Source organism: Cetorhinus maximus, chromosome 5, assembly GCF_964194155.1.
Source record: "Cetorhinus maximus chromosome 5, sCetMax3.hap1.1, whole genome shotgun sequence".
NCBI lineage: Eukaryota > Metazoa > Chordata > Chondrichthyes > Lamniformes > Cetorhinidae > Cetorhinus > Cetorhinus maximus.
The window spans coordinates 164,518,511-164,541,259 of record NC_135883.1 but is presented as its reverse complement, the minus strand read 5'-3'; the positions used below and the strand labels follow the sequence as shown (position 1 = coordinate 164,541,259).

Here is a 22,749-nt window from a genome sequence, read left to right as displayed (position 1 = left end):
ATCGCGCTGGCTGGTGAGGATGTGGACCCTGCCTGCGGTGATGGTGAGGTCGGCAGCGAACACCCTCATGAGGACCTACACCACATCCTCCCTCTCTCAACGCAACTGTGAGTGCTCTCTCTCTCTCTCCTGCTTTTGTCTGTGCTCCATGCACTACATATCTCTACTTTGATTCACAGGGAGCTCTGCCAAGCGAACAACACCCTCAGCCAGCCAGTCCCTCAGCTCCATCCAGATCCTCACCTCCAGCCAAGAGGACACCTCCTCCATTGAAGAGCTGGAAATAAGCAGCTTGAAAGACCCGTCACAGTGCTTACCCACACCCTCCACCAGCGCAGAGACACACACCTCAGTGGGACCTAGATCAAGAGCAAGCTTGGGTTCACAACCTGATGGTCACTGCACGGACATGTGTCCATAGGGGGAGGAGGCAGATTCAGCCGAGTTCCCCGGGACTCAGAGGACTGCTGGGGAAGAGGCATCTGTGAGGTCCGAGTCAGATGACGAGCCTCTGGATTCGGCCTTCCAACTCATCTTGGAGAGTCAGCAGAAGGTGGGGGAACATCACACAGAGCTGCTGGAAGCCCTCAACAGAGTGGTTCGTGAGTCAGAGGAGTGCATCTGCCTGCTGTCTGGTGCCCACATGTGCGTGTATGGAGGTCTCCATGGGGAGGATGGCAGGCACCTTGGAGACCCTAGTCCAGCAGAACACGGAGATGTGTGCAGACCTGCGCTCCATCAGGGAAGCAATGGGTGAGTTCCTGAAGTGGCAATGAGAGAGGGAAACAGGCCACCTCAATGTCCCTGCAGATGCTCCTTCCCCTCAAGCAGTCAGGTGGGGGCCTCGGGCACCCGAAGAGAGGAGGAGCAGCAGCTGGACACCCCTGGGTCATCCACTCAGGAATCTCAGAGGCTGTCCTCTCCCTCTGAGTCCCCTTTGCCTGTGACCCCCTCAATCCCACCCTCTGTCACTGCAGAGGGACCAGCTGGACCACAGGAGGACAGCTAAAGTGACCCAGGGCCCTCAAGGCCTTGGATACCAGACAGAGAGCCCTCCCTCAGACAGACTCTCTGTCGGTCTGAGGGAGGGCTCTCTGTCTGTCTGAGGGAGGGCTCTCTATCTGTGTGAGGGAGGGCTCTCTGTCTGACTGAGGGAGGGCTCTCTATCTGTGTGAGGGAGGGCTCTCTGTCTGTCTGAGGCAGGACCCTGTTTATGTGTGAGGGAGGGCTCTCTGCCTGTGTGAGGGAGGGCTCTCTGCCTGTGTGAGGGAGGGCTCTCTGCCTGTGTGAGGGAGGGCTCTCTGCCTGTGTGAGGGAGGGCTCTCTGCCTGTGTGAGGGAGGGCTCTCTGCCTGTGTGAGGGAGGGCTCTCTGCCTGTGTGAGGGAGGGGTCTCTGCCTGTGTGAGGGAGGGCTCTCTGCCTGTGTGAGGGAGGGCTCTCTGCCTGTGTGAGGGAGGGCTCTCTGCCTGTGTGAGGGAGGGCTCTCTGCCTGTGTGAGGGAGGGCTCTCTGCCTGTGTGAGGGAGGGCTCTCTGCCTGTGTGAGGGAGGGCTCTCTGCCTGTGTGAGGGAGGGCTCTCTGCCTGTGTGAGGGAGGGCTCTCTGCCTGTGTGAGGGAGGGCTCTCTGCCTGTGTGAGGGAGGGCTCTCTGCCTGTGTGAGGGAGGGCTCTCTGCCTGTGTGAGGGAGGGCTCTCTGCCTGTGTGAGGGAGGGCTCTCTGCCTGTGTGAGGGAGGGCTCTCTGCCTGTGTGAGGGAGGGCTCTCTGCCTGTGTGAGGGAGGGCTCTCTGCCTGTGTGAGGGAGGGCTCTCTGCCTTTGTGAGGGAGGGCTCTCTGCCTGTGTGAGGGAGGGCTCTCTGCCTGTGTGAGGGAGGGCTCTCTGCCTGTGTGAGGGAGGGCTCTCTGCCTGTGTGAGGGAGGGCTCTCTGCCTGTGTGAGGGAGGGCTCTCTGCCTTTGTGAGGGAGGGCTCTCTGCCTGTGTGAGGGAGGGCTCTCTGCCTGTGTGAGGGAGGGCTCTCTGTCTGTCTGAGGGAGGGCTCTCTGTCTGTCTGAGGGAGGGCTCTCTGTCTGTCTGAGGGAGGGCTCTCTGTCTGACTGAGGGAGGTCCCTCTGCCTGTGTGAGGGAGGGCTCTCTGTCTGTCTGAGGGAGGGCTCTCTGTCTGTGTGAGGGAGGAATCTCTGTCGGTGTGAGGGAGGGCTCTCTGTCGGTGTGAGGGAGAAATCTCTGTCTGTCCAATGCAGGGCTCTCTGTCTGTGTGAGGGAGGTCTCTCTGCCTGTGTGAGGGAGGACTCTCTGTCTGTGTGAGGGAGGGCTCTCTGTCTGACTGAGGGAGGTCCCTCTGCCTGTGTGAGGGAGGGCTCTCTGCCTGTCTGAGGGAGGTCTCTCTGTCTTTCTGAGGGAGCACTGTGTCAGAAGGAGGCTCTCTGTGTGAGGGAGCACTCTGTTTGAAGGAGCACTCTCTGTCTGTCCAAGGGAGGGCTCTCTGTCTATCTCGAGGGAGGACTCTCTGCCTGACTGAGGGAGGGCTCTCTGTCTGTGTGAGGTGGTAGTCTGTGTCAGAAGGTGGCTCTCTTTGTGAGGGTGTGTCTCTGTGTGAGGGAGGGCTCTCTGTCTGACTGAGGGAGGTCTGTCTGTCTGAGGGAGGTCCCTCTGCCTGTGTGAGGGAGGGCTCTCTGCCTGTCTGAGGGAGGTCTCTTTGCCTGTGTGAGGGAGGGCTCTCTGCCTGTCTGAGGGAGGGCTCTCTGCCTGTCTGAGGGAGGGCTCTCTGCCTGTCTGAGGGAGGGCTCTCTGCCTGTCTGAGGGAGGGCTCTCTGCCTGTGTGAGGGAGGGCTCTCTGCCTGTCTGAGGGAGGGCTCTCTGCCTGTGTGAGGGAGGGCTCTCTGCCTGTCTGAGGGAGGGCTCTCTGTCTGTGTGGGGGAGGGCTCTCTGTCTGTGTGGGGGAGGGCTCTCTGCCTGTGTGGGGGAGGGCTCTCTGCCTGTGTGGGGGAGGGCTCTCTGCCTGTGTGGGGGAGGGCTCTCTGCCTGTGTGGGGGAGGGCTCTCTGCCTGCGTGAGGGAGGGCTCTCTGTCTGAGGGAGGGCTCTCTGTCTGTCTGAGGGAGGGCTCTCTGTCTGTCTGAGGGAGGGCTTTCTGTCTGTCTGAGGGAGGGTTCTCAGCCAGTGTGAGGGAGGACTCTGTCTGTGTGAGGGAGGAATCTCTGTCTGTGTGAGGGAGGAATCTCTGTGTGAGGGATGGCTATCTGTTTGTGTGAGGGAGGGCTCTCTGTCTGTCTGAGGGAGGGCTCTCTGTCTGTGTGAGGGAGGACTCTCTGTCTGTGTGAGGGAGGACAGTGTGAGGGAGGTCTCTCTGTGTGAGGGAGGATATCTTTCTGTGTGAGGGAGGGCTCTGTGTCTGTTTGAGGGAGGACTGTATCTGTGTGAGGGAGGGCTCTCTGTCTGTGTGAGGGAGGATTCTCTGTCTGTGTGAGGGAGGACTCTGTGTGAGGGAGGATTCTCTGTCCGTGTGAGGGAGGACTCTGTGTGAGGGAGGACTCTCTGTGAGGGAGGATTCTCTGTCTGTGTGAGGGAGGACTCTGTGTGAGGGAGGTCTCTGTCTGCCCGAGGCAGGGCTTTCTGTCTGTCCGAGGGAGGGCTCTCTGTCTGTGTGAGGGAGGGCTCTCTGTCTGTGTGAGGGACGGTTCTCAGCCAGTGTGAGGGAGGACTCTGTGTCTGTGTGAGGGAGCACTCAGTGTCAGAAGGAGGCTCTCTTTGTGAGGGTGTGTCTCTCTGTGTGAGGGAGTACTCTGTTTGAGGTAGGACTCTCTGTCTATCCGAGGGAGGGCTCTCTGTCTGTTCGAAGGAGGGCTCTCTGTCTGTGTGAGGGAGGGCTCTCTGCCTGCGTGAGGGAGGGCTCTCTGTCTGTCTGAGGGAGGGCTCTCTGTCTGTGTGGGGGAGGGCTCTCTGTCTGTGTGGGGGAGGGCTCTCTGTCTGTGTGAGGGAGGGCTCTCTGTCTGTCTGAGGGAGGGCTCTCTGCCTGCGTGAGGGAGGGCTCTCTGTCTGTCTGAGGGAGGGCTCTCTGTCTGTCTGAGGGAGGGCTCTCTGTCTGTCTGAGGGAGGGCTCTCTGTCTGTCTGAGGGAGGGCTCTCTGTCTGTCTGAGGGAGGGTTCTCAGCCAGTGTGAGGGAGGACTCTGTCTGTGTGATGGAGGAATCTCTGTCTGTGTGAGGGAGGAATCTCTGTGTGAGGGATGGCTATCTGTTTGTGTGAGGGAGGGCTCTCTGTCTGTCTGAGGGAGGGCTCTCTGTCTGTGTGGGGGAGGGCTCTCTGTCTGTGTGGGGGAGGGCTCTCTGTCTGTGTGAGGGAGGGCTCTCTGTCTGTCTGAGGGAGGGCTCTCTGCCTGCGTGAGGGAGGGCTCTCTGTCTGTGTGGGGGAGGGCTCTCTGTCTGTCTGAGGGAGGGCTCTCTGTCTGTCTGAGGGAGGGCTCTCTGTCTGTCTGAGGGAGGGCTCTCTGTCTGTCTGAGGGAGGGTTCTCAGGCAGTGTGAGGCAGGACTCTGTCTGTGTGAGGGAGGAATCTCTGTCTGTGTGAGGGAGGAATCTCTGTGTGAGGGATGGCTATCTGTTTGTGTGAGGGAGGGCTCTCTGTCTGTCTGAGGGAGGGCTCTCTGTCTGTGTGAGGGAGGACTCTCTGTCTGTGTGAGGGAGGACAGTGTGAGGGAGGTCTCTCTGTGTGAGGGAGGACTCTGTGTGAGGGAGGATATCTTTCTGTGTGAGGGAGGGCTCTGTGTCTGTTTGAGGGAGGACTGTATCTGTGTGAGGGAGAAATCTGTGTGAGGGAGGATTCTCTGTCTGTGTGAGGGAGGACTCTGTGTGAGGGAGGATTCTCTGTCCGTGTGAGGGAGGACTCTGTGTGAGGGAGGACTCTCTGTGAAGGAGGATTCTCTGTCTGTGTGAGGGAGGGCTCTGTGTGAGGGAGGTCTCTGTCTGCCCGAGGCAGGGCTTTCTGTCTGTCCGAGGGAGGGCTCTCTGTCTGTGTGAGGGAGGGCTCTCTGTCTGTGTGAGGGACGGTTCTCAGCCAGTGTGAGGGAGGACTCTGTGTCTGTGTGAGGGAGCACTCAGTGTCAGAGGGAGGCTCTCTTTGTGAGGGTGTGTCTCTCTGTGTGAGGGAGTACTCTGAGGTAGGACTCTCTGTCTATCCGAGGGAGGGCTCTCTGTCTGTTCGAAGGAGGGCTCTCTCTCTGTGTGAGGGAGGACCCTCTGTCTGTCTGAGGGAGGACTCTGTCTGTCTGAGGGTGGGCTCTCTGCCTGTGTGAGGGAGGACCCTCTGTCTGTCTGAGGGAGGGCTCTGTCTGTCTGAGGGAGGTCTCTCTGTGTGTGTGAGGGAGGACTCTGTCTGTCTGAGGGAGGGCTCTGTCTGTCTGAGGGAGGGCTCTGTCTGTCTGAGGGAGGGATCTCCGTTTGTGTGAGGGAGCACCCTCTGTCTGTGTGAGGGAGGGCTCTCTGTCTGTGTGAGGGAGGTCTCTCTGTCTGTCTGAGGGAGGGCTCTCTGCCTGCGTGAGGGAGGGCTCTCTGTCTGTCTGAGGGAGGTCTCTCTGTCTGTCTGAGGGAGGGCTTTCTGTCTGTCTGAGGGAGGGTTCTCAGCCTGTGTGGGGGAGGGCTCTCTGTCTGTGTGGGGGAGGGCTCTCTGTCTGTGTGAGGGAGGGCTCTCTGCCTGCGTGAGGGAGGGCTCTCTGTCTGTCTGAGGGAGGTCTCTCTGTCTGTCTGATGGAGGGCTTTCTGTCTGTCTGAGGGAGGGTTCTCAGCCAGTGTGAGGGAGGACTCTGTCTGTGTGAGGGAGGAATCTCTGTCTGTGTGAGGGAGGAATCTCTGTGTGAGGGATGGCTATCTGTTTGTGTGAGGGAGGGCTCTCTGTCTGTCTGAGGGAGGGCTCTCTGTCTGTATGAGGGAGGACTCTCTGTCTGTGTGAGGGAGGACAGTGTGAGGGAGGTCTCTCTGTGTGAGGGAGGACTCTGTGTGAGGGAGGATATCTTTCTGTGTGAGGGAGGGCTCTGTGTCTGTTTGAGGGAGGACTGTATCTGTGTGAGGGAGAAATCTGTGTGAGGGAGGATTCTCTGTCTGTGTGAGGGAGGACTCTGTGTGAGGGAGGATTCTCTGTCCATGTGAGGGAGGACTCTGTGTGAGGGAGGACTCTCTGTGAGGGAGGATTCTCTGTCTGTGTGAGGGAGGACTCTGTGTGAGGGAGGTCTCTGTCTGCCCGAGGCAGGGCTTTCTGTCTGTCCGAGGGAGGGCTCTCTGTCTGTGTGAGGGAGGGCTCTCTGTCTGTGTGAGGGAGGGCTCTCTGTCTGTGTGAGGGACGGTTCTCAGCCAGTGTGAGGGAGGACTCTGTGTCTGTGTGAGGGAGCACTCAGTGTCAGAAGGAGGCTCTCTTTGTGAGGGTGTGTCTCTCTGTGTGAGGGAGTACTCTGTTTGAGGTAGGACTCTCTGTCTATCCGAGGGAGGGCTCTCTGTCTGTTCGAAGGAGGGCTCTCTGTCTGTGTGAGGGAGGACCCTCTGTCTGTCTGAGGGAGGACTCTGTCTGTCTGAGGGTGGGCTCTCTGCCTGTGTGAGGGAGGACCCTCTGTCTGTCTGAGGGAGGGCTCTGTCTGTCTGAGGGAGGTCTCTCTGTGTGTGTGAGGGAGGACTCTGTCTGTCTGAGGGAGGGCTCTGTCTGTCTGAGGGAGGGCTCTGTCTGTCTGAGGGAGGGATCTCCGTGTGTGTGAGGGAGCACCCTCTGTCTGTGTGAGGGAGGGCTCGCTGTGTGTGTGAGGGAGGATTCTGTGTGAGGGAGAATTCTGTGTCTGTGTGAGGGAGGATTCTGTGTGAGGAAGAATTCTGTGTCTGTGTGAGGGAGGAATCTCTGTGTGAGGGAGGACTCTGTGTGAGGGAGGACTCTGTGTGAGGGAGGACTCTGTGTGAGGGAGGCCTCTGTGTGAGGGAGGATTCTGTGTGAGGGAGAATTCTGTGTCTGTGTGAGGGAGGAATCTCTGTGTGAGGGAGGACTCTGTGTGAGGGAGGCCTCTGTGTGAGGGAGGCCTCTGTGTGAGGGAGGCCTCTGTGTGAGGGAGGATTCTGTGTGAGGGAGAATTCTGTGTCTGTGTGAGGGAGGAATCTCTGTGTGAGGGAGGACTCTGTGTGAGGGAGGCCTCTGTGTGAGGGAGGCCTCTGTGTGAGGGAGGCCTCTGTGTGAGGGAGGACTCTGTGTCTGTGTGAGGGAGGATTCTGTGTGAGGGAGTACTCTGTGTCTGTGTGAGGGAGAATTCTGTGTCTGTGTGTGGGAGGAATCTCTGTGTGAGGGAGGACTCTGTGTGAGGGAGGCCTCTGTGTCTGTCCGAGGGAGGGCTCTGTGTCTGTACGAGGGAGGGCTCTGTGTCTGTCCGAGGGAGGGCACTCTGTCTGACCGAGGGAGGGCACTCTGTCTGACCGAGGGAGGGCACTCTGTCTGACCGAGGGAGGGCACTCTGTCTGACCGAGGGAGGGCACTCTGTCTGACCGAGGGAGGGCACTCTGTCTGACCGAGGGAGGGCACTCTGTCTGACCGAGGGAGGGCTCTCTGTCAGACTGAGGGAGGGCTCTCTGTCTGACTGAGGGAGGGCTCTCTGTCTGTCTGAGGGAGGGCTTTCTGTCTGTCTGAGGGAGGGCTCTCTGTCTGTCTGAGGGAGGGCTCTCTGTCTGTCTGAGGGAGGGTTCTCTGTCTGTCTGAGGGAGGGCTCTGTCTGTCTGAGGGAGGGATCTCCTTGTGTGTGAGGGTGCACCCTCTGTCTGTGTGAGGGAGGGCTCGCTGTGTGTGAGGGAGGATTCTGTGTGAGGGAGAATTCTGTGTCTGTGTGAGGGAGGAATCTCTGTGTGAGGGAGGACTCTGTGTGAGGGAGGACTCTGTGTGAGGGAGGCCTCTGTGTGAGGGAGGATTCTGTGTGAGGGAGAATTCTGTGTCTGTGTGAGGGAGGAATCTCTGTGTGAGGGAGGACTCTGTGTGAGGGAGGCCTATGTGTGAGGGAGGCCTCTGTGTGAGGGAGGCCTCTGTGTGAAGGAGGCCTCTGTGTGAGGGAGGCCTCTGTGTGAGGGAGGCCTCTGTGTGAGGGAGGACTCTGTGTGAGGGAAGACTCTGTGTGAGGGAGGACTCTGTGTATGTGTGAGGGAGGAATCTGTGTGAGGGAGTACTCTGTGTCTGTGTGAGGGAGAATTCTGTGTCTGTGTGAGGGAGGAATCTCTGTGTGAGGGAGGACTCTGTGTGAGGGAGGATTCTGTGTGAGGGAGAATTCTGTGTCTGTGTGAGGGAGGAATCTCTGTGTGAGGGAGGACTCTGTGTGAGGGAGGACTCTGTGTGAGGGAGGCCTCTGTGTGAGGGAGGCCTCTGTGTGAGGGAGGATTCTGTGTGAGGGAGAATTCTGTTTCTGTGTGAGGGAGGAATCTCTGTGTGAGGGAGGACTCTGTGTGAGGGAGGACTCTGTGTGAGGGAGGCCTCTGTGTCTGTCCGAGGGAGGGCTCTGTGTCTGTCCGAGGGAGGGCTCTGTGTCTGTCCGAGGGAGGGCACTCTGTCTGACCGAGGGAGGGCACTCTGTCTGACCGAGGGAGGGCACTCTGTCTGACCGAGGGAGGGCACTCTGTCTGACCGAGGGAGGGCACTCTGTCTGACCGAGGGAGGGCACTCTGTCTGACCGAGGGAGGGCACTCTGTCTGACCGAGGGAGGGCACTCTGTCTGACCGAGGGAGGGCTCTCTGTCAGACCGAGGGAGGGCTCTCTGTCTGACTGAGGGAGGGCTCTCTGTCTGTCTGAGGGAGGGCTTTCTGTCTGTCTGAGGGAGGGCTCTCTGTCTGTCTGAGGGAGGGCTCTCTGTCTGTCTGAGGGAGGGTTCTCTGTCTGTCTGAGGGAGGTCTCTCTGTCTGTCTGAGGGAGGTCTCTCTGCCTGTGTGAGGGAGGGCTCTCTGCCTGTCTGAGGGAGGGTTCTCAGCCAGTGTGAGGGAGGACTCTGTGTCTGTGTGAGGGAGGGCTCTGTGTGAGGGAGGGCTCTCTGCCTGTCTGAGGGATGGTTCTCAGCCAATTTGAGGGAGGACTCTCTGTCTGTGTGAGAGAGGACTCTGTGTGAGGGATGGCTCTCTGTCTGTGTGATGGAGGGCTCTCTGGCTGTCTGAGGGAGGGCTCTCTGGCTGTCTGAGGGAGGGCTCTCTGGCTGTCTGAGGGAGGGCTCTCTGGCTGTCTGAGGGAGGGCTCTCTGGCTGTCTGAGGGAGGGCTCTCTGGCTGTCTGAGGGAGGGCTCTCTGGCTGTCTGAGGTAGGGCTCTCTGGCTGTCTGAGGGAGGGCTCTCTGGCTGTCTGAGGGAGGCTTCTCTGGCTGTCTGAGGGAGGGCTCTCTGGCTGTCTGAGGGAGGGCTCTCTGGCTGTCTGAGGGAGGGCTCTCTGACTGTCTGAGGGAGGGCTCTCTGGCTGTCTGAGGGAGGGCTCTCTGTCTGTGTGAAGGAGGGCTCTCTGTCTGTCTGAGGGAGGGCTCTCTGTCTGTCTGAGGGAGGGCTCTCTGTCTGTGTGAGGGAGGGCTCTCTGTCTGTGTGAGGGAGGGCTCTCTGTCTGTCTGAGGGAGGGCTCTCTGTCTGTCTGAGGGAGGGCTCTCTGTCTGTCTGAGGGAGGGCTCTCTGTCTGTCTGAGGGAGGGCTCTCTGTCTGTCTGAGGGAGGGCTCTCTTTCTGTCTGAGGGAGGGCTCTCTGTCTGTCTGAGGGAGGGCTCTCTGTCTGTCTGAGGGAGGGCTCTCTGTCTGTCTGAGGGAGGGCTCTCTGTCTGTGTGAGGGAGGGTTCTCAGCCAGTGTGAGGGAGGACTCTGTCTGTGTGAGGGAGGAATCTCTGTCTGTGTGAGGGAGGAATCTCTGTGTGAGGGAGGACTCTGTGTGAGGGAGGACTCTGTGTGAGGGAGGCCTCTGTGTGAGGGAGGACTCTGTGTCAGGGAAGACTCTGTGTGAGGGAGGACTCTGTGTCTGTGTGAGGGAGAATTCTGTGTCTGTGTGAGGGAGGAATCTCTGTGTGAGGGAGGACTCTGTGTGAGGGAGGCCTCTGTGTGAGGGAGGATTCTGTGTGAGGGAGAATTCTGTGTCTGTGTGAGGGAGGAATCTCTGTGTGAGGGAGGACTCTGTGTGAGGGAGGCCTCTGTGTGAGGGAGGCCTCTGTGTGAGGGAGGCCTCTGTGTGAGGGAGGCCTCTGTGTGAGGGAGGACTCTGTGTGAGGGAAGACTCTGTGTGAGGGAGGACTCTGTGTCTGTGTGAGGGAGAATTCTGTGTCTGTGTGAGGGAGGCATCTCTGTGTGAGGGAGGACTCTGTGTGAGGGAGGACTCTTTGTGAGGGAGGCCTCTGTGTGAGGGAGGCCTCTGTGTGAAGGAGGATTCTGTGTGAGGGAGAATTCTGTGTCTTTCTGAGGGAGGAATCTCTGTGTGAGGGAGGACTCTGTGTGAGGGAGGCCTCTGTGTGAGGGAGGCCTCTGTGTGAGGGAGGCCTCTGTGTGAGGGAGGACTCTGTGTGAGGGAGGACTCTGTGTGAGGGAGGACTCTGTGTCTGTGTGAGGGAGGATTCTGTGTGAGGGAGTACTCTGTGTCTGTGTGAGGGAGAATTCTGTGTCTGTGTGAGGGAGGATTCTGTGTGAGGGAGTACTCTGTGTCTGTGTGAGGGAGAATTCTGTGTCTGTGTGAGGGAGGAATCTCTGTGTGAGGGTGGACTCTGTGTGAGGGAGGCCTCTGTGTCTGTCCGAGGGAGGTCTCTGTGTCTGTCCGAGGGAGGCCTCTGTGTCTGTCCGAGGGAGGGCACTCTGTCTGACCGAGGGAGGGCACTCTGTCTGACCGATGGAGGGCACTCTGTCTGACCGAGGGAGGGCTCTCTGTCAGACCGAGGGAGGGCTCTCTGTCTGACCGAGGGAGGGCTCTCTGTCTGACCGAGGGAGGGCTCTCTGTCTGTGTGAGAGAGGACTCTGTGTGAGGGATGGCTCTCTGTCTGTGTGATGGAGGGCTCTCTGGCTGTCTGAGGGAGGGCTCTCTGGCTGTCTGAGGGAGGGCTCTCTGTCTGTCTGAGGGAGGGCTCTCTGGCTGTCTGAGGGAGGGCTCTCTGGCTGTCTGAGGGAGGGTTCTCTGGCTGTCTGAGGGAGGGCTCTCTGGCTGTCTGAGGGAGGGCTCTCTGGCTGTCTGAGGGAGGGCTCTCTGGCTGTCTGAGGGAGGACTCTCTGGCTGTCTGAGGGAGGGCTCTCTGGCTGTCTGAGGGAGGGCTCTCTGTCTGTCTGAGGGAGGGCTCTCTGTCTGTCTGAGGGAGGGCTCTCTGTCTGTCTGAGGGAGGGCTCTCTGTCTGTCTGAGGGAGGGCTCTCTGTCTGTCTGAGGGAGGGCTCTCTGTCTGTCTGAGGGAGGGCTCTCTGTCTGTCTGAGGGAGGGCTCTCTGTCTGTGTGAGGGAGGACCCTTTGTCTGTCTGAGGGAGGGCTCTGTCTGTCTGAGGGAGGTCTCTCTGTGTGTGTGAGGGAGGACTCTGTCTGTCTGAGGGAGGGCTCTGTCTGTCTGAGGGAGGTCTCTTCTGTCTGAGGGAGGGATCTCCATGTGTGTGAGGGAGCACCCTCTGTCTGTGTAAGGGAGGGCTCGCTGTGTGTGTGAGGGAGGACTCTGTGTGAGGGAGGATTCTGTGTCTGTGTGAGGGAGGATTCTGTGTGAGGGAGGATTTTGTGTGAGGGAGAATTCTGCGTCTGTGTGAGGGAGGAATCTCTGTGTGAGGGAGGCCTCTGTGTGAGGGAGGCCTCTGTGTGAGGGAGGCCTCTGTGTGAGGGAGGATTCTGTGTGAGGGAGAATTCTGTGTCTGTGTGAGGGAGGAATCTCTGTGTGAGGGAGGACTCTGTGTGAGGGAGGCCTCTGTGTGAGGGAGGCCTCTGTGTGAGGGAGGACTCTGTGTCTGTGTGAGGGAGGATTCTGTGTGAGGGAGTACTCTGTGTCTGTGTGAGGGAGAATTCTGTGTCTGTGTGAGGGAGAAATCTCTGTGTGAGGGAGGACTCTGTGTGAGGGAGGCCTCTGTGTCTGTCCGAGGGAGGGCTATGTGTCTGTCCGAGGGAGGGCTCTGTGTCTGTCCGAGGGAGGGCACTCTGTCTGACCGAGGGAGGGCACTCTGTCTGACCGAGGGAGGGCACTCTGTCTGACCGAGTGAGGGCACTCTGTCTGACTGAGGGAGGGCTCTCTGTCTGACTGAGGGAGGGCTCTCTGTCTGACTGAGGGAGGGCTCTCTGTCTGACTGAGGGAGGGTTCTGAGCCAATTTGAGGGAGGTCTCTCTGTCTGTGTGAGAGAGGACTCTGTGTGAGGGATGGCTCTCTGTCTATGTGATGGAGGGCTCTCTGGCTGTCTGAGGGAGGGCTCTCTGGCTGTCTGAGGGAGGGCTCTCTGGCTGTCTGAGGGAGGGCTCTCTGGCTGCCTGAGGGAGGGCTCTCTGTCTGTCTGAGGGAGGGCTCTCTGGCTGTCTGAGGGAGGGCTCTCTGGCTGTCTGATGGTGGGCTCTCTGGCTGTCTGAGGGAGGGCTCTCTGGCTGTCTGAGGGAGGGCTCTCTGGCTGTCTGAGGGAGGGCTCTCTGGCTGTCTGAGGGAGGGCTCTCTGTCTGTCTGAAGGAGGGCTCTCTGTCTGTCTGAGGGAGGGCTCTCTGTCTGTCTGAGGGAGGGCTCTCTGTCTGTCTGAGGGAGGGCTCTCTGTCTGTCTGAGGGAGGGCCCTCTGTCTGTCTGAGGGAGGGCCCTCTGTCTGTCTGAGGGAGGGCCCTCTGTCTGTCTGAGGGAGGGCTCTCTGTCTGTCTGAGGGAGGGCTCTCTGTCTGTCTGAGGGAGGGCTCTCTCTCTGTCTGAGGGAGGGCTCTCTGTCTGTCTGAGGGAGGGCTCTCTGTCTGTCTGAGGGAGGGCTCTCTGTCTGTCTGAGGGAGGGCTCTCTGTCTGTCTGAGGGAGGGCTCTCTGTCTGTCTGAGGGAGGGCTCTCTGTCTGTCTGAGGGAGGGCTCTCTGTCTGTCTGAGGGAGGGCTCTCTGCCTGTCTGAGGGAGGGCTCTCTGCCTGTCTGAGGGAGGGCTCTCTGCCTGTCTGAGGGAGGGCTCTCTGCCTGTCTGAGGGAGGGCTCTCTGCCTGTCTGAGGGAGGGCTCTCTGCCTGTCTGAGGGAGGGCTCTCTGCCTGTCTGAGGGAGGGCTCTCTGCCTGTCTGAGGGAGGGCTCTCTGTCTGTGTGGGGGAGGGCTCTCTGTCTGTGTGGGGGAGGGCTCTCTGTCTGTGTGGGGGAGGGCTCTCCACCTGTGTGGGGGAGGGCTCTCTGCCTGTGTGGGGGAGGGCTCTCTGTCTGTCTGAGGGAGGGCTCTCTGCCTGCGTGAGGCAGGGCTCTCTGTCTGTCTGAGGGAGGGCTCTCTGCCTGCGTGAGGGAGGGCTCTCTGCCTGTCTGAGGGAGGGCTCTCTGTCTGTCTGAGGGAGGGTTCTCAGCCAGTGTGAGGGTGGACTCTGTCTGTGTGAGGGAGGAATCTCTGTCTGTGTGAGGGAGGAATCTCTGTGTGAGGGATGGCTATCTGTTTGTGTGAGGGAGGGCTCTCTGTCTGTGTGAGGGAGGACTCTCTGTCTGTGTGAGGGAGGACAGTGTGAAGGAGGTGTCTCTGTGTGAGGGAGGACTCTGTGTGAGGGAGGATATCTTTCTGTGTGAGGGAGGGCTCTGTGTCTGTTTGAGGGAGGACTGTATCTGTGTGAGGGAGGGCTCTCTGTCTGTGTGAGGGAGGATTCTCTGTCTGTGTGAGGGAGGACTCTGTGTGAGGGAGGATTCTCTGTCCGTGTGAGGGAGGACTCTGTGTGAGGGAGGACTCTCTGTGAGGGAGGATTCTCTGTCTGTGTGAGGGAGGACTCTGTGTGAGGGAGATCTCTGTCTGCCCGAGGCAGGGCTTTCTGTCTGTCCGAAGGAGGGCTCTCTGTCTGTGTGAGGGAGGGCTCTCTGTCTGTGTGAGGGACGGTTCTCAGCCAGTGTGAGGGAGGACTCTGTGTCTGTGTGAGGGAGCACTCAGTTTCAGAGGGAGGCTCTCTTTGTGAGGGTGTGTCTCTCTGTGTGAGGGAGTACTCTGTTTGAGGTAGGACTCTCTGTCTATCCGAGGGAGGGCTCTCTGTCTGTTCGAAGGAGGGCTCTCTGTCTGTGTGAGGGAGAACCCTCTGTCTGTCTGAGGGAGGACTCTGTCTGTCTGAGGGTGGGCTCTCTGCCTGTGTGAGGGAGTACCCTCTGTCTGTCTGAGGGAGGGCTCTGTCTGTCTGAGGGAGGTCTCTCTGTGTGTGTGAGGGAGGACTCTGTCTGTCTGAGGGAGGGCTCTGTCTGTCTGAGGGAGGGCTCTGTCTGTCTGAGGGAGGGATCTCCGTGTGTGTGAGGGAGCACCCTCTGTCTGTGTGAGGGAGGGCTCGCTGTGTGTGTGAGGGAGGACTCTGTGTGAGGGAGGATTCTGTGTCTGTGTGAGGGAGGATTCTGTGTGAGGAAGAATTCTGTGTCTGTGTGAGGGAGGAATCTCTGTGTGAGGGAGGACTCTGTGTGAGGGAGGACTCTGTGTGAGGGAGGCCTCTGTGTGAGGGAGGATTCTGTGTGAGGGAGAATTCTGTGTCTGTGTGAGGGAGGAATCTCTGTGTGAGGGAGGACTCTGTGTGAGGGAGGCCTCTGTGTGAGGGAGGCCTCTGTGTGAGGGAGGCCTCTGTGTGAGGGAGGACTCTGTGTGAGGGAAGACTCTGTGTGAGGGAGGACTCTGTGTCTGTGTGAGGGAGGATTCTGTGTGAGGGAGTACTCTGTGTCTGTGTGAGGGAGAATTCTGTGTCTGTGTGAGGGAGGAATCTCTGTGTGAGGGAGGACTCTGTGTGAGGGAGGACTCTGTGTGAGGGAGGCCTCTGTGTGAGGGAGGCCTCTGTGTGAGGGAGGATTCTGTGTGAGGGAGAATTCTGTGTCTGTGTGAGGGAGGAATCTCTGTGTGAGGGAGGACTCTGTGTGAGGGAGGCCTCTGTGTGAGGGAGGCCTCTGTGTGAGGGAGGCCTCTGTGTGAGGGAGGACTCTGTGTCTGTGTGAGGGAGGATTCTGTGTGAGGGAGTACTCTGTGTCTGTGTGAGGGAGAATTCTGTGTCTGTGTGTGGGAGGAATCTCTGTGTGAGGGAGGCCTCTGTGTCTGTCCGAGGGAGTGCTCTGTGTCTGTCCGAGGGAGGGCTCTGTGTCTGTCCGAGGGAGGGCTCTGTGTCTGTCCGAGGGAGGGCACTCTGTCTGACCGAGGGAGGGCACTCTGTCTGACCGAGGGAGGGCACTCTGTCTGACCGAGGGAGGGCACTCTGTCTGACCGAGGGAGGGCACTCTGTCTGACCGAGGGAGGGCACTCTGTCTGACCGAGGGAGGGCTCTCTGTCAGACTGAGGGAGGGCTCTCTGTCTGACTGAGGGAGGGCTCTCTGTCTGTCTGAGGGAGGGCTTTCTGTCTGTCTGAGGGAGGGCTCTCTGTCTGTCTGAGGGAGGGCTCTCTGTCTGTCTGAGGGAGGGTTCTCTGTCTGTCTGAGGGAGGGCTCTCTGTCTGTCTGAGGGTGGGCTCTCTGCCTGTGTGAGGGAGGACCCTCTGTCTGTCTGAGGGAGGGCTCTGTCTGTCTGAGGGAGGTCTCTCTGTGTGTGTGAGGGAGGACTCTGTCTGTCTGAGGGAGGGCTCTGTCTGTCTGAGGGAGGGCTCTGTCTGTCTGAGGGAGGGATCTCCTTGTGTGTGAGGGTGCACCCTCTGTCTGTGTGAGGGAGGGCTCGCTGTGTGTGTGAGGGAGGATTCTGTGTGAGGGAGAATTCTGTGTCTGTGTGAGGGAGGAATCTCTGTGTGAGGGAGGACTCTGTGTGAGGGAGGACTCTGTGTGAGGGAGGCCTCTGTGTGAGGGAGGATTCTGTGTGAGGGAGAATTCTGTGTCTGTGTGAGGGAGGAATCTCTGTGTGAGGGAGGACTCTGTGTGAGGGAGGACTCTGTGTGAGGGAGGCCTCTGTGTGAGGGAGGCCTCTGTGTGAGGGAGGCCTCTGTGTGAGGGAGGACTCTGTGTGAGGGAGGACTCTGTGTCTGTGTGAGGGAGGAATCTGTGTGAGGGAGTACTCTGTGTCTGTGTGAGGGAGAATTCTGTGTCTGTGTGAGGGAGGAATCTCTGTGTGAGGGAGGACCTTGTGTGAGGGAGGATTCTGTGTGAGGGAGAATTCTGTGTCTGTGTGAGGGAGGAATCTCTGTGTGAGGGAGGACTCTGTGTGAGGGAGGACTCTGTGTGAGGGAGGCCTCTGTGTGAGGGAGGCCTCTGTGTGAGGGAGGATTCTGTGTGAGGGAGAATTCTGTGTCTGTGTGAGGGAGGAATCTCTGTGTGAGGGAGGTCTCTCTGTGTGAGGGAGGTCTCTCTGTGTGAGGGAGTTCTCTCTGTGTGAGGGAGGTTTCTCTGTGTTAGGGAGGATTCTGTGTCTGTGTGAGGGAGGAATCTCTGTGTGAGGGAGGTCTCTCTGTGTGAGGGAGGTCTCTCTGTGTGAGGGAGGTCTATCTGTGTGAGGGAGGATTCTGTGTCTGTGTGAGGGAGGATTCTGTGTCTGTGTGAGGGAGGATTCTGTGTGAGGGAGGATTCTCTGTCTGTGTGAGGGAGGATTCTGTGTGAGGGAGGATTCTGTGTGAGGGAAGATATTGTGTCTGTGTGAGGGAGGAATCTCTGTGTGAGGGAGGTCTCTCTGTGTGAGGGAGGATTCTGTGTCTGTTTGAGGGAGGATTCTGTGTCTGTGTGAGGGAGGATTCTGTGTGAGGGAGGATTCTGTGTCTGTGTGAGGGAGGAATCTCTGTGTGAGGGAGGTCTCTCTGTGTGAGGGAGGTCTCTCTGTGTGAGGGAGATCTCTCTGTGTGAGGGAGGTCTCTCTGTGTGAGGGAGGTCTCTCTGTGTGAGGGAGGTCTCTCTGTGTGAGGGGGGATTTTGTGTCTGTGTGAGGGAGGATTCTGTGTCTGTGTGAGGGAGGATTCTGTGTGAGGGAGGGTTCTGTGTGAGGGAGGATTCTGTGTCTGTTTGAGGGAGGACTCTGTGTGAGGGAGGTCTCTCTGTGTGAGGGAGGTCTCTGTGTCTGTGTGAGGGAGGATTCTGTGTGAGGGAGGTCTCTGTGTCTGTGTGAGGGAGGATTCTTTGTGAGGAAGGTCTCTGTGTCTGTGTGAGGGAGGATTCTGTATGAGGGAGGTCTCTGTGTCTGTGTGAGGGAGGATTCTGTGTCTGTTTGAGGGTGGACTCTGTGTGAGGGAGGACTCTGTGAGGGAGGACTCTCTGTGTGAGGGAGGTCTCTCTGTCTGTGTGAGGGATGATTCTGTGTGAGGGAGGTCTCTGTCTCTGTGTGAGGGAGGATTCTGTTTGAGGGAGGTCTCTGTGTCTGTGTGAGGGAGGATTCTGTGTGAGGGAGGTCTCTGTGTCTGTGTGAGGGAGGATTCTGTATGAGGGAGGACTCTGTGTCTGTGTGAGGGAGCATTCTTTGTCTGTGTGAGGGAGGAATCTGTGTCTGTGCGAGGGAGGGCTCTGTGTGAGGGAGGATTCTGTGTCTGTGTGAGGGAGGATTCTGTGTGAGAGAGGAATCTCTGTCTGTGTGAGGGAGGGCTCTCTGTCTGTCTGAGGGAGGGCTCTCTGTCTGTCTGAGGGAGGGCTCTCTGTCTGTCTGAGGGAGGGCTCTCTGCCTGTCTGAGGGAGGGCTCTCTGCCTGTCTGAGGGAGGGCTCTCTGCCTGTCTGAGGGAGGGCTCTCTGCCTGTCTGAGGGAGGGAGGACTCTGTGTCTGTGAGGGAGGACTCTGTGTCTGTGAGGGAGGACTCTGTGTCTGTGTGTGGGAGGACTCTGTCTGTGTGAGGGAGGGCTCTCTGTGTGAGGGAGGAATCTCTGTCTGTGTGAGGGAGGGCTCTCTGTCTGTCTGATGGAGGGCTCTCTGTCTGTCTGAGGGAGGGCTCTCTGTCTGTCTGAGGGAGGGCTCTCTGTCTGTCTGAGGGAGGGCTCTCTGCCTGTCTGAGGGAGGGCTCTCTGCCTGTCTGAGGGAGGGCTCTCTGCCTGTCTGAGGGAGGGAGGACTCTGTGTCTGTGAGGGAGGACTCTGTGTCTGTGAGGGAGGACTCTGTGTCTGTGTGAGGGAGGGCTCTCTGTCTGTGTGAGGGAGGGCTCTCTGTCTGTGTGAGGGAGGGCTCTCTGTTTGTGTGAGGGAGGATTCTGTGTCTGTGTGAGGGAGGTCTCTCTGTCTGTCTGATAGAGGTCTCTCTGCCTGTGTGAGGGAGGGCTCTCTGCCTGTCTGAGGGAGGGTTCTCAGCCAGTGTGAGGGAGGACTCTGTGTCTGTGTGAGGGAGGGCTCTGTGTGAGGGAGGGCTCTCTGCCTGTCTGAGGGATGGTTCTCAGCCAGTGTGAGGGAGGACTCTCTGTGTGAGGGAGGAATCTCTGCCTGTGTGATGGAGGGCTCTCTGTCTGTCTGAGGGAGGGTTCTCAGCCAATTTGAGGGAGGACTCTCTGTCTGTGTGAGAGAGGACTCTGTGTGAGGGATGGCTCTCTGTCTCTGTGATGGAGGGCTCTCTGGCTGTCTGAGGGATGGCTCTCTGTCTGTGTGATGGAGGGCTCTCTGGCTGTCTGAGGGAGGGCTCTCTGGCTGTCTGAGGGAGGGCTCTCTGGCTGTCTGAGGGAGGGCTCTCTGGCTGTCTGAGGGAGGGCTCTCTGGCTGTCTGAGGGAGGGCTCTCTGTCTGTCTGAGGGAGGGCTCTCTGTCTGTCTGAGGGAGGGCTCTCTGGCTGTCTGAGGGAGGGTTCTCTGGCTGTCTGAGGGACGGCTCTCTGGCTGTCTGAGGGAGGGCTCTCTGTCTGTCTGAGGGAGGGCTTTCTGTCTGTCTGAGGGAGGGTTCTCAGCCTGTGTGGGGGAGTGCTCTCTGTCTGTGTGGGGGAGGGCTCTCTGTCTGTGTGAGGGAGGGCTCTCTGCCTGCGTGAGGGAGGGCTCTCTGTCTGTCTGAGGGAGGTCTCTCTGTCTGTCTGATGGAGGGCTTTCTGTCTGTCTGAGGGAGGGTTATCAGCCAGTGTGAGGGAGGACTCTGTCTGTGTGAGGGAGGAATCTCTGTCTGTGTGAGGGAGGAATCTCTGTGTGAGGGATGGCTATCTGTTTGTGTGAGGGAGGGCTCTCTGTCTGTCTGAGGGAGGGCTCTCTGTCTGTGTGAGGGAGGACTCTCTGTCTGTGTGAGGGAGGACAGTGTGAGGGAGGTCTCTCTGTGTGAGGGAGGACTCTGTGTGAGGGAGGATATCTTTCTGTCCGAGGGAGGGCTCTGTGTCTGTCCGAGGGAGGGCACTCTGTCTGACCGAGGGAGGGCACTCTGTCTGACCGAGGGAGGGCACTCTGTCTGACCGAGGGAGGGCACTCTGTCTGACCGAGGGAGGGCACTCTGTCTGACCGAGGGAGGGCACTCTGTCTGACCGAGGGAGGGCACTCTGTCTGACCGAGGGAGGGCACTCTGTCTGACCGAGGGAGGGCTCTCTGTCAGACCGAGGGAGGGCTCTCTGTCTGACTGAGGGAGGGCTCTCTGTCTGTCTGAGGGAGGGCTTTCTGTCTGTCTGAGGGAGGGCTCTCTGTCTGTCTGAGGGAGGGCTCTCTGTCTGTCTGAGGGAGGGTTCTCTGTCTGTCTGAGGGAGGTCTCTCTGTCTGTCTGAGGGAGGTCTCTCTGCCTGTGTGAGGGAGGGCTCTCTGCCTGTCTGAGGGAGGGTTCTCAGCCAGTGTGAGGGAGGACTCTGTGTCTGTGTGAGGGAGGGCTCTGTGTGAGGGAGGGCTCTCTGCCTGTCTGAGGGATGGTTCTCAGCCAATTTGAGGGAGGACTCTCTGTCTGTGTGAGAGAGGACTCTGTGTGAGGGATGGCTCTCTGTCTGTGTGATGGAGGGCTCTCTGGCTGTCTGAGGGAGGGCTCTCTGGCTGTCTGAGGGAGGGCTCTCTGGCTGTCTGAGGGAGGGCTCTCTGGCTGTCTGAGGGAGGGCTCTCTGGCTGTCTGAGGGAGGGCTCTCTGGCTGTCTGAGGGAGGGCTCTCTGGCTGTCTGAGGTAGGGCTCTCTGGCTGTCTGAGGGAGGGCTCTCTGGCTGTCTGAGGGAGGCTTCTCTGGCTGTCTGAGGGAGGGCTCTCTGGCTGTCTGAGGGAGGGCTCTCTGGCTGTCTGAGGGAGGGCTCTCTGACTGTCTGAGGGAGGGCTCTCTGGCTGTCTGAGGGAGGGCTCTCTGTCTGTGTGAAGGAGGGCTCTCTGTCTGTCTGAGGGAGGGCTCTCTGTCTGTCTGAGGGAGGGCTCTCTGTCTGTGTGAGGGAGGGCTCTCTGTCTGTGTGAGGGAGGGCTCTCTGTCTGTCTGAGGGAGGGCTCTCTGTCTGTCTGAGGGAGGGCTCTCTGTCTGTCTGAGGGAGGGCTCTCTGTCTGTCTGAGGGAGGGCTCTCTGTCTGTCTGAGGGAGGGCTCTCTTTCTGTCTGAGGGAGGGCTCTCTGTCTGTCTGAGGGAGGGCTCTCTGTCTGTCTGAGGGAGGGCTCTCTGTCTGTCTGAGGGAGGGCTCTCTGTCTGTGTGAGGGAGGGTTCTCAGCCAGTGTGAGGGAGGACTCTGTCTGTGTGAGGGAGGAATCTCTGTCTGTGTGAGGGAGGAATCTCTGTGTGAGGGAGGACTCTGTGTGAGGGAGGACTCTGTGTGAGGGAGGCCTCTGTGTGAGGGAGGACTCTGTGTCAGGGAAGACTCTGTGTGAGGGAGGACTCTGTGTCTGTGTGAGGGAGAATTCTGTGTCTGTGTGAGGGAGGAATCTCTGTGTGAGGGAGGACTCTGTGTGAGGGAGGCCTCTGTGTGAGGGAGGATTCTGTGTGAGGGAGAATTCTGTGTCTGTGTGAGGGAGGAATCTCTGTGTGAGGGAGGACTCTGTGTGAGGGAGGCCTCTGTGTGAGGGAGGCCTCTGTGTGAGGGAGGCCTCTGTGTGAGGGAGGCCTCTGTGTGAGGGAGGACTCTGTGTGAGGGAAGACTCTGTGTGAGGGAGGACTCTGTGTCTGTGTGAGGGAGAATTCTGTGTCTGTGTGAGGGAGGCATCTCTGTGTGAGGGAGGACTCTGTGTGAGGGAGGACTCTTTGTGAGGGAGGCCTCTGTGTGAGGGAGGCCTCTGTGTGAAGGAGGATTCTGTGTGAGGGAGAATTCTGTGTCTTTCTGAGGGAGGAATCTCTGTGTGAGGGAGGACTCTGTGTGAGGGAGGCCTCTGTGTGAGGGAGGCCTCTGTGTGAGGGAGGCCTCTGTGTGAGGGAGGACTCTGTGTGAGGGAGGACTCTGTGTGAGGGAGGACTCTGTGTCTGTGTGAGGGAGGATTCTGTGTGAGGGAGTACTCTGTGTCTGTGTGAGGGAGAATTCTGTGTCTGTGTGAGGGAGGATTCTGTGTGAGGGAGTACTCTGTGTCTGTGTGAGGGAGAATTCTGTGTCTGTGTGAGGGAGGAATCTCTGTGTGAGGGTGGACTCTGTGTGAGGGAGGCCTCTGTGTCTGTCCGAGGGAGGTCTCTGTGTCTGTCCGAGGGAGGCCTCTGTGTCTGTCCGAGGGAGGGCACTCTGTCTGACCGAGGGAGGGCACTCTGTCTGACCGATGGAGGGCACTCTGTCTGACCGAGGGAGGGCTCTCTGTCAGACCGAGGGAGGGCTCTCTGTCTGACCGAGGGAGGGCTCTCTGTCTGACCGAGGGAGGGCTCTCTGTCTGTGTGAGAGAGGACTCTGTGTGAGGGATGGCTCTCTGTCTGTGTGATGGAGGGCTCTCTGGCTGTCTGAGGGAGGGCTCTCTGGCTGTCTGAGGGAGGGCTCTCTGTCTGTCTGAGGGAGGGCTCTCTGGCTGTCTGAGGGAGGGCTCTCTGGCTGTCTGAGGGAGGGTTCTCTGGCTGTCTGAGGGAGGGCTCTCTGGCTGTCTGAGGGAGGGCTCTCTGGCTGTCTGAGGGAGGGCTCTCTGGCTGTCTGAGGGAGGACTCTCTGGCTGTCTGAGGGAGGGCTCTCTGGCTGTCTGAGGGAGGGCTCTCTGTCTGTCTGAGGGAGGGCTCTCTGTCTGTCTGAGGGAGGGCTCTCTGTCTGTCTGAGGGAGGGCTCTCTGTCTGTCTGAGGGAGGGCTCTCTGTCTGTCTGAGGGAGGGCTCTCTGTCTGTCTGAGGGAGGGCTCTCTGTCTGTCTGAGGGAGGGCTCTCTGTCTGTGTGAGGGAGGACCCTTTGTCTGTCTGAGGGAGGGCTCTGTCTGTCTGAGGGAGGTCTCTCTGTGTGTGTGAGGGAGGACTCTGTCTGTCTGAGGGAGGGCTCTGTCTGTCTGAGGGAGGTCTCTTCTGTCTGAGGGAGGGATCTCCATGTGTGTGAGGGAGCACCCTCTGTCTGTGTAAGGGAGGGCTCGCTGTGTGTGTGAGGGAGGACTCTGTGTGAGGGAGGATTCTGTGTCTGTGTGAGGGAGGATTCTGTGTGAGGGAGGATTTTGTGTGAGGGAGAATTCTGCGTCTGTGTGAGGGAGGAATCTCTGTGTGAGGGAGGCCTCTGTGTGAGGGAGGCCTCTGTGTGAGGGAGGCCTCTGTGTGAGGGAGGATTCTGTGTGAGGGAGAATTCTGTGTCTGTGTGAGGGAGGAATCTCTGTGTGAGGGAGGACTCTGTGTGAGGGAGGCCTCTGTGTGAGGGAGGCCTCTGTGTGAGGGAGGACTCTGTGTCTGTGTGAGGGAGGATTCTGTGTGAGGGAGTACTCTGTGTCTGTGTGAGGGAGAATTCTGTGTCTGTGTGAGGGAGAAATCTCTGTGT

At 59.0% G+C, this 22,749-nt stretch overlaps 1 protein-coding gene across 1 annotated transcript in view; it reads right to left on the bottom strand.

The window, feature by feature from the left end:
* The window catches only part of galnt14 (UDP-N-acetyl-alpha-D-galactosamine:polypeptide N-acetylgalactosaminyltransferase 14 (GalNAc-T14)), a gene marked incomplete at its 5' end in the record, with an annotated part of 107,798 nt that overhangs the window by 5,010 nt on the left and 80,039 nt on the right, over nt 1–22,749 (bottom strand). The window lies entirely within an intron of this gene.